This window comes from Sorex fumeus, unplaced genomic scaffold, assembly GCF_029834395.1.
Source record: "Sorex fumeus unplaced genomic scaffold, SorFum_2.1 ptg000157l, whole genome shotgun sequence".
NCBI classification, from domain to species: domain Eukaryota; kingdom Metazoa; phylum Chordata; class Mammalia; order Eulipotyphla; family Soricidae; genus Sorex; species Sorex fumeus.
In genome coordinates this window covers 1,619,427-1,635,156 of record NW_026606214.1, presented here as the reverse complement: position 1 = coordinate 1,635,156, position 15,730 = coordinate 1,619,427, and the positions used below count along the sequence as shown (strand labels likewise).

The window sequence follows — 15,730 nt, the reverse complement described above, 5'->3', positions numbered from 1 at the left end:
TCTGCATATCCCTGATGATTAATGATGTGGAGCATTTTCTCATGTGCCTTTTAGCAATTCGGATTTCTTCTTTGAGAAAGTCTCTATTCATTTCATCGCCCCATTTTTTGATGGGGTTGAATTTTTTCTTCTTGTGGAGTTCAACGAGTACTTTGTAAATCCTTGATATCAACCCCTTGTCAGATGTGTATTCGGTGAATATCCTTTCCTAGTCTTTGTATTTTGGTCACTGTTTCTTTGGAGGTGCAGAAGCTTCTTAGTTTAAGATAGTTCCATTTGTCTATCTGTGTTTTCACTTGCTTGGCCAGTGGCGTGACATCTTTGAAGATACCATTAGCTTCAATGTCATGGAGGGTATTGACAACTTTTTCTCAATGTACCTTATGGATTTCGGTCTGATATTGAGGTCTTTAATCCACTTTGATCTTACTTTTGTACAAGGCGTTAGGCAGAGATATGAGTATATGAGTCCAGTTTTTTGCATGTAACCTTCCAGTTTTGCCAGCACAATTTGTTAAAGAGGCTTTCCTTGCTCCACTTCACTTTTCTTGCCCCCTTATCGAAGATTAGATGGTCGTGTGCTTGGGGCGAGATGCCTGTATATTCAACCCTGCTCCATTGGTCTACAGCTCTGCCTTTGTTCCAGTACCATGCTGTTTTAATTACTGCTTTGTAGTAGAGTTTGAAGTTAGGGAGGTTGATTCCTCCCATTTTCTTTTTTCCAAGAATTGCTTTAGCTATTCATGGGAGCTTATTGTTCCATATAAATTTCAGGATTGTTTGCTCCATTTCTTTGAAGAATGTCATGGGTATCTTAATAGGGATCACGTTGAATTTGTACAGTGCTTTGGGAAGTATTGCCATTTTGACAATGTTAATTCTCCCGATCCAAATACAGGGGATATTTTTCCATTTCCTCGTATCCTCTTTTATTTCCTGAAGTAGCGTTTTGTAGTTTTCTTTGTACAGGTCCTTTACTTCCTTAGTTAAGCTGATTTCCTAGATAGTTGATTTTCTGACGTACAATTGTGAACAGGAATGTTTTCTTCATATCACTTTCTTCTCTTTCACTATTTGCATATAGGAAATCCATGGACTTTTGGGTATTGATTTTATAGCTTGCAACTTTACTATACAAGTCAATTGTTTCTAGGAGTTTCTTGGTAGAGGTTTTAGGGTTATCTAAGTATAGTATCATATCATCTGCGAATAGTGAAAGCTTGATTTCTTCCTTTCCTACATGGATGCCCTTAATATCTTTTTCTTGCCTAATCGCTACTGCAAGTACTTCCAGTACTATATTCAACAGCAGTGGAGAGAGTGGACATCCTTGTCTTGTCCCTGATATTAGAGGGAAGGCTCTCAGTTTTTTCCCATTGAGGATGATGCTTGCTGTATGCTTGTGGTAGATGGTTTTAACTATATTGAGGAAAGTCCCTACTATCCCCATTTTGGCAAGGGTTTTCATCATAAACGGGTGCTGGATCTTGTCAAATGCTTTCTCTGCATCTATTGATATGATCATGTGATTTTTATCTTTTCTTTTGTTGTAATGATGGATTATGTTGATTGATTTCCAAGTATTAAACCAGTCTTGCATCCCTGGGATGAATCCTACTTGGTCATGGTGTATGATCTTTGTGATTAGTAGTTGAATTCTATTTGCTAGTATTTTGTTCAGAATCTTGGCATCCGTGTTCATCAGGGATATTGGCCTGTAGTTTTCTTTTCAAAAATATGGAACGCTTCATGAATTTGTGTGTCATCCTTGCGCAGAGGCCATGCTAATCTCTGTATTGTTTTAATTTTAGTATATGTGCTGCGAAGAGAGCACTTTCCTTCTTTTATAAATTATTTTTTTGGGGTTACACCTGGCAATGCTCCGGGGTTACTCCTGGCTCTGCACTCAGGAATTACTCCTAGTCATGCTTGGGGGACCATCTGGGATGCTGGGGATCGAATTTAGTTCAGCCGCATGCAAGGCAAATGCCCTCCCTACTGTTCTCTCATTCCAGCTCCTGCTTTTGCTTCTTTGAAGAATCTTGATTATAGCTGAAGACACTAGTTCATTGAACTGGGATCTTCCAAAGGGTATGCTCCTGGTCTCTGTCTCCAGGGGAGAAATCAGAGTATTTATTACCTTTTTGGTTCCCCATTTATAGCTCCTCCTATCTAATTTTGGACTTAGGACTGGTACCCAATAATAAATGCGATTTCATCAGTGAAGAAGGAAACGCATATCAGAGCTTCTTGTCACACTACGAGATGAGATGGACGTTTGGCAGCCCTGACTCTACCTGGACTCCTGTGTGTGTTGTATGTTTGTGTGACATAGAGAAAGACATAAAAAGAGAGGCACAGCGAGAGAGAAACAGAGAAACAGACGGAGAGAAAGGCTCTGGCAGTGTCCAAGAAAAAGAACGCTATTCAGCTCAAGCTGGCACAAGCATGTACACAGATAACATCGAACGGAATCCACCATCAAATCTTCCCCTTCTCCTTTTCCAGATGGGAACACAGAGACTCTGGGAGGTACTGAAACCAGGGAACTAGTGCCTGGTTGCAGTCTCTTCTGCTTGAATTCCAAACTTCTATTCTGACATTCTCACCATGGCAAAAAAAAGCACTCCCCCAAGACACATTCCCTACAACTGGGTTGAAGAATAGATGAAGCACCTGCCAAATTATTCTTTCCTACTAGATATCCAAACTTTGAGTAGGAGAGAGTCTGCAGGGGTTTGAGGATATATGAGACAGCCAGGTTCTGCATGTGACCCGGTTTCTAGTCTTGCATCTCCCTCCTGTCACTCTTTATCATCAACCCCATATGCCTGTACAGTTCACATGAATCTGGGAAGACGCCAGCGCCTGGCAGGCAGTGCTTGTTTTATGGCTAAGCACACCTGCTTCCTACTGCCTGCCAAACCCTTTAGCTGCTGGCTGCTGGGCTGGGTGATTATCTCCTTTCAGACCTCATGCCTAGTCTCCTCTCCAAGATGAAATCTTCCCTCCTCGCCTCTCACCCCACCCTCTCTCTACTTTCCTTCCTTTCCCTCTTTACGGTTCGACTTTACTCTCATTTTACAAATAGTCGAGCACTCTTGTGCTCCCTTTTTGCTGAACTTTGTAGAGAGGTCTTATTCTATGCAAAATCCTTGTATCCATCCTCTTTGTATTCTTGGTTTCTAGTTCCCTCTTCAGATTTTTCTTCCCTCTGTATTTTTACCATATCCATGTGTTTCTTCTGATTGATGCTCTGTTATTCTTCATGCAAATGGGATTTTGCTTCATACATGATTTTAATTTGATGGATGTTCTGGTTGTTTTTCATGCCAGTAGTACCTTCCAGGAAGAGGTTTTTTAATTTTATTTTAATATTTTTAGCAAAATTTTATAACTTCCCACATTGTCACAGTTACTCTAGTCATTTAGTCTTATTTATATAAGACCCAAGACTTTGGGGATGGGGGCGGGAATTAAAACCACTTTGCCTCTATTCATTAGACGCTCAATCTATTACATTTTACTTATGTATTTAGCATAAATTTTTAAATGGCTTAAATAGGATTTTTTAATGATTTATACATTGAAATGGAGAATCATACATGCATGTACATATAGGACAAATATGGACAAATAGGTCCATATTTTATACACAAAGAGACACTTATGTCTCTATAGATGCATTTCTATGCTATGTACCTGTAATTAGTTTTATTTCGGGAGCTTCCAAACTGTGCTCAAGACTTTGGAGTCACTCCCAGCCAAACTCTGCCAACCACACAGGATGGTTTAAAGCTGTTCACTTCTGGCAGTGCTCCAGGGGTCATGAGTGCTGGGGATGGAGCAGGACTCTTGCATATACAAAGCACAGTTCCCCGAATTCTGTTTTCTAGGGTGTAGCATTTGCAATTTTGTTTGATTCCTATTTAATGGAAATGATGTCTTTTATTTAATAAAATGCGAAAGTGTAGACTCTGAACTACTGTTTCAGAGCTAAAAGGAACAAGAGTAAAGATCTGGAGTTATTAGGGTGCTGTGTCCCTGGATAGAAAGGTAATAACTTGACAACAAAGGTATAGAGGAGGCAGAGTGCCGTAGACATAGATGGAGAAGGTAGAGGTCAGCTTTAGATCAGGAGGATGGGGTGTTCAAAACTTAGTTAGGGTTTTGCTTAGGTAAGAGCATGTAAAATCCACAGAAAGATGTTTTTATATTTTTTCTTGTTTATCCGGCAGTGCTCAGGGTTTACTCCTGGCTCAGGAATCACTCTTGGTGGGCTTAAGAGACCATATGTGATGCTGGGGGTTCGAACCCAGTATATAAGAAAAGTACCCTATCTGCTGAACCATCTCTCTGGCTACAAGGATACATATTTTGTAGTATATAATATAACAAATTTGTTTGTATTATGTGTGATAAATGAAACAATTATTAAAGTAAGTTTATTTATATATTAATCGTGTATTTAAAGTATAGGTTGTGAAAGCAATACTGATCTAACTCTGAACAAACAGGTCAAGTAGATTTAATTATTTTAAAACAGATGCATGATTTTTATTATAAATCAATGAGATTTGGGTAAAATAGCTTTCACTTGCCACCGGTCTTTTATATCATGACTTTAAAAGAGTTTTTTTGGTTGTTTTTTGATTGTTTGTTTTAATGATCAGTACTTTCCTTAAGTCCAAGAGTTCTTTATCTCCCGAAGATCAAATTATTTTCTCTTCAAGTATTTTAAAGTTATCTTTGGAGTTTGTCTCTTCTTTCATTGTCAGCTGGTTTAACCTTGCTTACCAACTTTTCATTTCAATGGTTTTACAGGAGAACTGGGACCAAATCTCATAGCCTTCATTAGTTTAATAAAATATTTTGCAAAACCTGCAAATGCTTTATATTTGTATTTTTATTGTATTCCTTAGGTTTGGAATACTATGTCAAAACAAAGGATTGTTTATAATACCCAATATTTCATTTCATTGAGACTTTAATCAATAAGACAATAGACTAGAATGGATGGTCCTTTGGAAGATAAATGGGTGAAATCAGTGCTTGACTTTGTACTTGGAAATTACATTTAAAAACGTGTGTTGTGTAGGCTTTGCCTTTCTAGAAACTAAAACTATGGGAACAGGAATAGGAAAATAGGGACTAAAACTTGACACCTTTCCTCAAGACTGGTGTCTTAGTGTTGCATTGTGGGTTGGAAGCAGGCAGAAATGGAGGTTTCCAAGATGCAAAAACGTAGGAAAGAGACCCAAAATCAGAAAGTCAGATCAGTAGATGATTTCATAGGGCTTGGGTGAAGCTTAAAACTTAAAAACCAGTTTTCAGTTATAATGTAGAGGTGATAAACACTTTGGAAATATCACGATGTCACATGTGAGATCCCTCGAGGTGGAGATTGGCATGCAGGAAGTTCTATGAGGGTTTGTGCATAGTAAGACTACACTTGTATTCAGAGATGTTGGTGGATAGGCAGTGTTGACAGAGGAAAAAAGCCAGAGGGACATAGTGTCATCAGAAGTAAAAACCCTGTGTCTGGGATGACTTGTCGAAGGTGTCCCAACTGAGAATCAGTGATTACTCCAGCTTTTTAAAATCTTCACATTAAGCAGTCAAGTTCCAGGAAGGTGACATAAGTTTGGGGCTATTTCCTTCCCTAGCAAAGTCATCTTAGAGGGTACTGATGGTAGGACAGTTTTCGAAGGTTGGGGAAATAACAATGATTTTAAGGTCTCCTATGTAATGAGAACGTACTATGTCACTGTTTGAGATAATTCAGTTGAATTATTTAAAAAAATTTAAATAATTTTTGAAATTATTTAAATAATTTTATTGTCCAATTTAATTGGCTCCGTTTATTGTCCAAGCTTCTGCCTACCTATCAGTATTTCTAAATTAACTCTTTGGCAAAATCTCCCTCATCACCCAAGCAATAGCAAAAACTGTCCTCCCTTGTTATATCTTTCGTATCAAACATTTTGCTGTTTTTCCTTTTTTGCGGCTACCATATTCACCTCAAGTTTTCCTGTAGGGAAGAGAGACCTGTTGTTCCATATTGAAGAGGGAATATAGGTTCACATATTCCTCCATTCACCCTGTCAAAAAGTAGTTAATCAGTTCGATCGTAGTCTGGGAAAGGTGCAAGGTGAGGGGGCATCTTTGATAAATAACTCAAAAAAATTCACTTCCTTTAGGGAGGAATATATCCCAAAGTTTCAGAGAGACTATGTTTTCCCAAAATCATTGTAGAGTGGCTGATGCCTGTGCTCACCCCTAGGTTCCCTAAATCTGGGGTCTTTTAATAAATAGACTTTTCTGGAGAAATTTTCCATTGTTTGCTTGTGCCCATATTGAAGGTCCCACAAAGCAAGGTCACTTCATCATCTTGTGTATTTATGTCTTTATACTATAATGCTTAATGGATTTCTGCTTAATGCTCTTCATTTTCAGTAAAATCAACAAACAAAGGAAGAATTAAAGCTAATAGGAAAGGAACAGCCTCTCAGACAATAAATCTGGAAAGATATGGTTTGGATTCAGAATATATGATTTCAGTGGAATTCTTGCCTCCAAAGTAGCATAAATCAAAATATATTTAGTACTTTATCCCACCCTTTATGTGTTCTCTCCTTTAAAAAGGAAAGGACTCTGAAATGGGGAAAAACCCAAGGACAAACTAGGTGATAGGTATTTTAAGAAGTACTGAAATAAATTAATACAAAATTTCTCTCTATAGAATGAATTTCCATAGGTCAGTTAATGTACTAAGTGGATGTCCAAAAAAAGTGACGGATTGTTTTCCTTTCCTGTTTGAGGGTTCCTTGGTTGTTAGAAGTCAAGTGACTTTCAAGTCATTTCCTCAATCTCTATAAATACATCTCAGTTATGACGATTGTATAAATATTTCCTCTTGAATTATGTGAGCTAAATATATAAACACTATTGATACTTACATAGCAAATGCAAGAATATAGACATCCTGGGGCAGGAAGATGAAAACTGACCACTGATTCTAATGCATTGCAGGATTGAAGTACAGTCATTACTTATGATTGCCGGATTTTAATGCCTTATATTTTGTTTACATAGATACTAAAAGGATACAAGATGAGTTCTACCACTGTGGGGATCCTAAAGATTTGCTAGGGGTTATACAAAGCATTTTAGATGCATGATTCCATTTACTATGTGAAACCCTAAATCTGATTTTGCTTGCTCAAGAGCACAGATTTTATAGGCAGAACCAGGATTGGAGCACAGGTGTGTGTGACAAATGACTGCTCTCTTTTTTAATCACACTGATTTATCAAAATTCCTATCAATGTGCAGATAGTTGAAACATTAGAATATGTGTCTTCTCTTATAGGTTTACTTTGAGCAGGAGAAGGCATTCTCAGAGACTGGGTAGTAAAAAAATTTATTGAGCATCTACCATTGCCATGGGTTGAAATTGATTTTGGAAGTAGACGATAAAAACAACATGTATCCTGCTTGCAAGAATAACGACACATTCTTTATAATTTGTAGGGAAATAGTACTTTCTCATTTCCATGAACTATGACAAAAGCCATTGCTTACATAATTGGATATTATCATCTCAACCACCGTGTTACATAGAGATCAGATGATATTCATTTATTCTATGTTTGCTACAGTATGTGATACAGAATTTTCCAGTATTAAGTAGTAGATCTATACTTGTACCAAATAATCTAATGTATATGTGCAAAAATTGCTACAATAACCTTAAAAATACAATGGACTTTATTCAAATATGGTTAGTACTGTCTGTTCAGATGAGAGTTGAGGAATCAAGGAGGGATAAAGGACAAATATACAATTTTATTGCAGATCTTCTACTTATGGATCATTGTGGTTATTCTACTTTTGAAGAGAAAACTCACAGATAAATAAGCCATTTTAATAAGAACTTCAAACCTAGTTAGTGATGTGGCCAAGAATAAAATTCAACGTTTTAGTCCTCAAACAGTTCATTCGTCTGATACAACAGAGTAGACTCCAGAGAATGACAAAAGATGAGCTATTTTCCTAGGAATAGGGGAATTAATGTAGCTTCAGCTGATAGGACAAAGAATAAATTCATCTTTTCTTCCTAAATGTGAGTCACTGTGTAGATTGATGACAGGCAACAGTGAAAATCAAGGGATTAGCTTTATGTAATTATGGAAGCTTTGGTCCATTTCTTTTTGAGTTCTGTTGATATCTTTGATAATTGGATAAGACATTGAATAGAGGAGAAAATAAAGATGACTGTCCTAGCAGAGATTTCTTATATTCTGTTGCTAAATATAAATGTACACAAAGAAGAAAAGCACTTCCTTTCATTTGGGGAATCAGTGCTTGTTCACAAAAGCTTTAACACAAATAAAAGAAGTGGTGTTTATAAGTAAAGATGGAGCAGTCACAAAATCAAAGCATAGGAGTCATGAGACTATATGCTAGTTATATTTTCTGGGTATTCTATTTTCTGGTTGTCTTATTTTTGTGCATTTGGAAGAACAGAACTTCGAATGCCTTTGAAGTTAGATGGGTTTATATGCCTATTCCTGTTAAATGGACTGTGAGCCTGGATGATAAAGGACAAATATTATTTAGTTATTAGAAGAAAATGTTGTATGTTCATGGTAGTGGAGTGGAATGGAAGTTGCTCATTGGATCAAATGTTTTGGTTATACCAAAAAGGAAAGCCCCTATTTTTTTCTCATAATCTCCTCTATGCCAACCTTTGTCCTGTATCTCTTTAAGACCTCTGCATGAACTCAAACGTAATGATCCTTGCAACTTAAGAGTAGTCTCTCTTCCATTTTCCTTAGGTCATCTCTATAACTATCTGAACAAAAGATTCTAAGATACCGTAACATATAGGTAGCATCATTTGTAATTATTTAAGTTTTGGTTTCACCTTTTGACTGTGGATGATCTGGGGATAAAATCTGTGTTCTTTCTATGTACACCGTGTCAAGGGACTATTTAAGACAGAATCAGTTTAAAAGTGATCTCTGGTAGAATTACATGAACAAGAAAACCACATAAATTCATTGAATTGCTGCATGTTTCTGAATTTTGGTATCATTGATAGTTTTGTAGATTCTGATTTTTGTCATTCTGAGAACTATAATAAAACAGAATTAAGAACTTTATATTCACCTTTTGAGAAGAAAATAGACTACAATATAATAATGGGTTTACATGATTCAAAACCAATAGTTCAACATTAAGAGAAGTCACATTGAAAAACGTGATCAGTTTAATTTTTTCCTAATAATTTTGTTTCATTGTAAATTTATGCACTTGAAGAATTTTTTAAAGATTTTATTAAAACACTATGGTTTACAAAGTTACTCAAAGTTGGGTTTAGACACCCTATGACTTAGCACCAACCATATCACCAGTGTTTTCTCCCCAGGGTTCCCGGATTCCTTTCCTTCCCCACTGCTCCCTCCATCCCCAGCCTGCCACCTTGACAGGCAACTTATTAAGACTGGCTGTTGAAGTTTGGGACTGCTGTTTCTAGTAATGTTGGCTCTATGGGTTGGATATAACCAGTTTAATGTTTTTTGTGTTTTTTTTTTTATTGAATCACCATGAGATACAGTTACAAAGCTTTCATGTTTGAGTTGCAGTCATGCAATAATCAAACACCCATTCCTCCACCAGTGCACATTTTCCATTGTCAATGTCCCCAATAATCCCCCCCTTCCCAACTCTCCACGTGCCTCTATAGCAGACAATTTCCCCCATACTTTCTCTCTACTTTTGGGCATTATGGTTTGCAATATAGATACTGAGAGGCTATCACGTATAACCAGTTAAATTTAAAAAAAAAGCAAAACAGAAGAAAACATCATATTCTTACTGCACCCGGCTCAAAAACAAAAAGGCATCATTTTCAAATAATTTTTAAATCTATAAAATGAGATCTTAAAAATCTCTAACTGTATGTTGACCATTCAGCTATTAACGAAGGTAATAACCACAATGGCCTGGAAAGCTCCTCAGAGTCCTTCTGAAAAATGAAATCGTGAAGGTAATGACTCATAGAAAAAGTCATTCTCTAAACAAAACCTTGGCAAACTTCAGGATCTGAGGACAACTTTCCCTAGATCTAAAAGAGCAGTATTTAAGAATGATGGGTAATAATTCTTTCTAACATTATCTGTTCTGCACCATTTATTTGCAGATAGTTCAGATATATAATTCATCAGAATGTTTGTACAAATGCATAAATTGCTGCCTCTACACACAAAATCTTTCTGATGAGTTTTTATTTTTCTATGTGTTATATTAAATCTCCCTTGTTACTTTAATATGATTTTATTCTATTTTTATAAACCTTAGGCTTTTATTTAACAACTTGTTTTTCCATTCAGTTCTACTTTTCTACAAATGCATGTAATGAGAGTTTTCCATCATCTTGTAGAATGACTCAGGTAAATTTTTGATCACTTGACATCCCCTTACTCATCAATTTGCTCGAGTGGGCACCAGTAACATCTCCATTCATCCCTGCCACCTGCTAGTGTACCCAATGGCGTCTGCTTGCTCCAGGAATACTAAGAGCCTCAAACCGTTCATTCAGGGTCTTGAAGAAGTCTGACCATCTCGTAGATGGGTGGCCGCGATCTTCTGACTTCCTGTGGAATCTGGTTGGTAACTGCTCTAGTTCAGCGGTCATCTCCAAATTGCATTACATGTCCAGCCCATCTGATTTTTGACACCTTGGCAAACGAGACAGCATCCCTGATTCTTGATCGTCAACGGAGGTTGGAACTCCAGATTCCCCCTCTCACTTGAATGAAGCGTGATACTCCAAGAATCGTTTTTTGATTCCTCTTTGGGAGACCCAAATAGCGTAAATTTTTATGAATAGGTAATTTTTTAAAAGGATATTATTACTTATGTCTAGACCTAAGTCATTTATAACATTTTACTTTAATCATGATACTCTTGGATGCTTCCCATTTATTTCCTCATGGTCTGCCATTTTGCTATAATTACCTACTATTAGCTTTAAAGAACCTGGCTATAAATGACAAACCTTAGTAGACATGGGAAACAAATTTCCTGATTATTACAGGCATCCTAGGAAGAGAATAATTTTGTATGCAGGTCTATACTAAATTTTGATTCAAATTGAGTTTTTAATTTTTGAAAGCTAATTTGATTAATCATTTCATATATTGCGGGACATTTTGGGGGCCCAGGTCCAGCAGTGTTCAAAAGCTACTGTGGTCCAGTGTTGAAGGTGACTCCTAGTGTACTTGAGAGATTAGCTGACACTAAGGAGTGTATAGACATCCTGCATGCAAGCATGTTCTCAGGCCCATTGTGCTATCTCTCTACCCCTTGCCCTGTCTTTGAAAAAATGGGACAGAACTGTACTTGGATCACTGAGCAACTGCTCAGTGATCTTGAAGACACAGGACTAAATAAACGCAGGTTATCATTTTCTCCTTATTTTTCCTTTTCTTGTCTTTACCATCATGTGTAATGTTTGTTTCATTGTTTCCTCCTTATTATGCAGTTCCTCAAGTCAATGAGAGTGGGGGACATAAGGGAGAGAAAAAGAAGCTATCAAATCTTTTTTAAATTATTTTTTATTTTTAAAAATTATTTTATTTATTTATTTCAAATACCCATTCCTCCACCAGTGCCCATTTCCCACCACCATGGATCCCAGTATCCCTCCCACCCTCCATCCCCCCCAGCCCACCCTGCCTCTCTGGCAGGGCACTCCCCTCTGGTTCTCTCTCTCCTTTTGGGTGTTGTGGTTTGCAAAAGAGTTAAGTCTGATTTTCAGGGAGAAACGTTGGATGATTTACTTTCCATCGATTATTTTGTATATAAGGAGACGTTGTGCGGCCACGTAAGTAGCCACACGGTTTGGAAAAATTGTCCTGGTACCCGCTTGCAGGCTCATGGTCACCGGGGTTCCATCTGGAGAAGGCAGGATGCAGCACCTACCCCATCTGGAACCTCCCGGTGATATCGGCTCTGTTTGGGACCTGGAGCATTCTCCGGGAGCTGTGGGGCCCTCCAGCCAGTTTTCTTCTTTGTGCTGTGTGCTGTATGATCTTTAAAAATTATTTTATTGAATCACCATGAGATACAGTTACCAAGCTTTCATGTTTGAGTTTAAGTCATACAATGATTGAATAACCATTCCTCCACCAGTGCACATTTTCCACCACCAATGTAATGCCCCCCCACCACCACCACATTCTCCCCTCATCTGCCTCCATGGCAGAAAATTTCCCCCATAGTCTCTCTCTAGTTTTGGGTGTTATGGTTTGCTGTACAGACACTGAGTGGCCATCATGTTTGCTCTTTTATCTACTTTCAGCACACATCTCACCTTCTGAACTATCCCTCCAACCATCATTGACTTGTTGCTCCCTTCTCTATTCCAGCTGCCTTCTACCCGAGCTCATGAGGCAGGTTGCCAACTATGAAGCAATCTTCCTGGCCCTGTCTCTACTGTACTTGGGTGTCAGTCTCATATTATGTTATTTTATATTCCACAATTGAGTGCAGTCCTTCTATGTCTGTTCCTCTCTTTCTGACACATTTCAGTTAGTATGATAATCTCCATGTCCATTCACTTATATAGAAATTTTATCATTTCATCTCCTCTAACAGCTGCATAGTATTCCATTGTGTAGATGTACCAGAGTTTCTTTAACCAGTCATCTGTTCTTGGGCACTTGAGTTTTTTCCAGATTCTGGCTATTGTGAATAGTGCTGCAGTGAGCATACAAGTGCAGGTATCATTTATACTGTGTTTTTTACTCCAGGATATATTCCCAGGAGTGGTATTGCTGGGTCATATGGAAGCTCAATTTCTAGTTTTTTATAATAATGTAGGAGTACTGCTGTTTGTTCAGCCATTGAATAAGCTGATTCAATTGAGCATGAACTCCACATTACTTTTTTAAAATTTTATTGTATCACCATGAAATAGAGTTACAAAGGTTTCATGTTTGAGATTCAGCCATACAATGATGGAACACCCATCCTTCCACCAGTGCACATTTTCCACCACCAATGTCCCCAGTATCCTCCACCCCCACATTCCAGTCCTCACCCTGCCTCTATGGCGGACAATTTTCCCAATACTCTCTCTCTCTAATTTTGGGCATTATGTTTTGCTCAAATTTTCTCACCACCATTCAAGCCTACCTTCCAGGGGCAGACACTAGATAATTTATTTTCCATTGCTCATTTTGCATATCATGAGAGTGCGGCAGCAGTGACTGTAAATGTAAATTTCTAGATTGTAAATGGTTGGATACCCAGAGATATCTCTGTATGGCACTAATCCATTTGGGAATTCAATTGGGAGTCTCTGTGCTAGAACTGTTGGTGCACTAAGATGGTGGCCAGAGGCAAGTTGTGGGCATGACAGCCAGTCTTCTGGGTCGGCGGGGACCAGAGAGGGACAGCCCAGGTCCTCTGCCACCATATGGCCTGAAGATTTAGTCCTAGAATCCTCATACTGAGGGCCTTGCTTGTGGAAGCTCTTGGTCACCGGGATTCTATCTGGAGCAGACAGGGAGACTGCACCTGCTCCATCTGGGGTGCCCCAGTGATATTGGCTCGGTATGGGGCCCAGAGGGATTTCCGGCACTCTGGTGTCTTCTGGGACTTGACTCTGTGTCTCTGGGCCAGGCTGTTGTTGCACTAAGATCCACATTACAAAACTTTCAGCAGATTATATCTTAGTGAGGTCCATCCTGAGACAGTGGAGTCAGGCTAGGTGTATGGTGGCAATTTGGGATTGTGGAAACAAGTGGCTGCCGGGGACTCTGTTTAGACGGGCACAGGCCAATTTACCACCCTCCAATTTACTCTGGTCTGTTCAGCAATGCATGGGCCTAAACTTAACTGTGATCTCTTTTGAGATTTATTTAGGAGTCTCTGAAGCAAGGCCGGTAGTAGAGCTTACAGGGTGCTGGAGTTGGTTATTGGAGATAACTGCCAGTGGTTCCATGTGTATTAGGAAGTGGGGGGAGGTAGCCCATACCAAATCTTGAGAAAATGAGCTTGTATAGATGAACCGGAGGTGGTTTGTGGACGTGGCTCCATATACCTAATTTATGGCCATTTAATTTCTTGGAAAACTTGGTCCCAAGTTGTTGGACTCTGGCCAAAGGCACAGCAGCAATTTTGGGGTATCAGGAAGCCTGAAGGCACCCTCAGGCTGCTGATACACTCGCCCCAAAGGTACAGGTACAATGGCACCGTACCTCCCTCAATTTCTAGTCTTTGGAGGAATGTTCATATTGTTTTCCAAATAGGCTTAACCAGTAAGCATTCCTACCAACAATGAATGAGTGTCCCTTTTGTTCTGCATCCGAACCAGCACAGGTTGTTCTTGTTCTTCCTGATGCGTGCCAGTTTCTGTGGTGTAAGATGGTTCCTCGTTGTTTTGATTTACATCTCTGATGATTAGAAACGTAGAGCATTTTTTCATGTGCCTTTTGGCCATTTGAATTTCTTTTTTGAGGAAGTTTCTGTTCAATTCTTTCCACTTGCTTGGTCTGTGGCATTTCATCCTTGAAGATGCCTTTAGCTTCAATATCATGGAGTATTCTGCCTATGTTTTCCTCCAGGTACCTTATGAATTCAGGTCTGATATTGAGGTATTTGACCCATTTTGATCTGACTTTTGAGCTTGGCATTAGACAGAGATCTGAGTTAATTCTTTTGCATGTAGAAGCTACCAAATCTCAACAACAAAGCATTTTGAGGCTATAAATCTGGTTTATGATTGTCACAATATTTTTCACCCTCTGAAACCGTTTTGTTTTCATTTGCATGATTATTACAACCACCTCTGACTATAAATTTTGCTCTATTTAAGCAAAGACATTTTATATTCTTTTCACTGCTCCAATGCTTAGAAAAGTGCCTCTTGCTAATAGGATGTCATTTGCTGAATGAATGAATATTGATTTGAAATTAAAATATTGTTATCTCCACAATCTGTTTTTTCCTAATCTGTAAGATTTTGTTGTTATATGCTCTAATTATTTAGTCTACTAAGAATTATATATTTGTAGGAAAAATGATGCCAAAACGAAGGAATGTTGCACCCTGGTATACTTTGCAATGATATTTTGATTGATATTTTGGGAAATGGCCAGACTTCTAATTGATTTAAAGTCATATTGAATAGAGAAAGTGGAACCAGCAAACACCTTTGGTCATAAAAGGTATTTCATGTTTTTGTAACAATGCCTAAATTAAAGTTGTTTGATCATGGGAGTGAATGTTAAGAAAAGAATATAGATCTGGGCCAAATTAAAGTGGCAATTATTCCCATTATTAATATTCAATTAAACAGGTAATTCTAGGTAGCTGAATAAGTGGCAAAAACCATACTCATCATATGAAGTTAAGGATAATCCCTAGATTTTACTCATGGTTGATGATGATATTAGATGCTGGAAGTACATGAGTAGGAGGGACAATTATTGAAAATTACCCTCACATCAGAATAAGGAGGAAGATGAAAGAAGAAAGTCAGAATCTCTAATATATTCGACCTACACAAAAACAAATTAAAGTTTTAAGAGGAATTATAGAGCAATCAAATGTATTATAGCCATCAAAGACATTTTTAAGTTATTCTATAAAATTTATGTCACGATTTAATATAACCACTGATATTAGTACTTTTGATCATACATTTGTTATTCAA

The 15,730-nt window shown here is 38.0% G+C and overlaps 1 non-coding gene across 1 annotated transcript; it reads right to left on the bottom strand.

Moving 5' to 3' along the window:
- Positions 1-1,731: 1,731 nt before the first annotated feature.
- LOC130016599 (U6 spliceosomal RNA) lies at positions 1,732-1,834 on the bottom strand. The gene has a single exon (XR_008791244.1). It is a non-coding gene; the product is annotated as a U6 spliceosomal RNA (small nuclear RNA).
- Between the last annotated feature and the right edge of the window lie 13,896 nt (positions 1,835-15,730).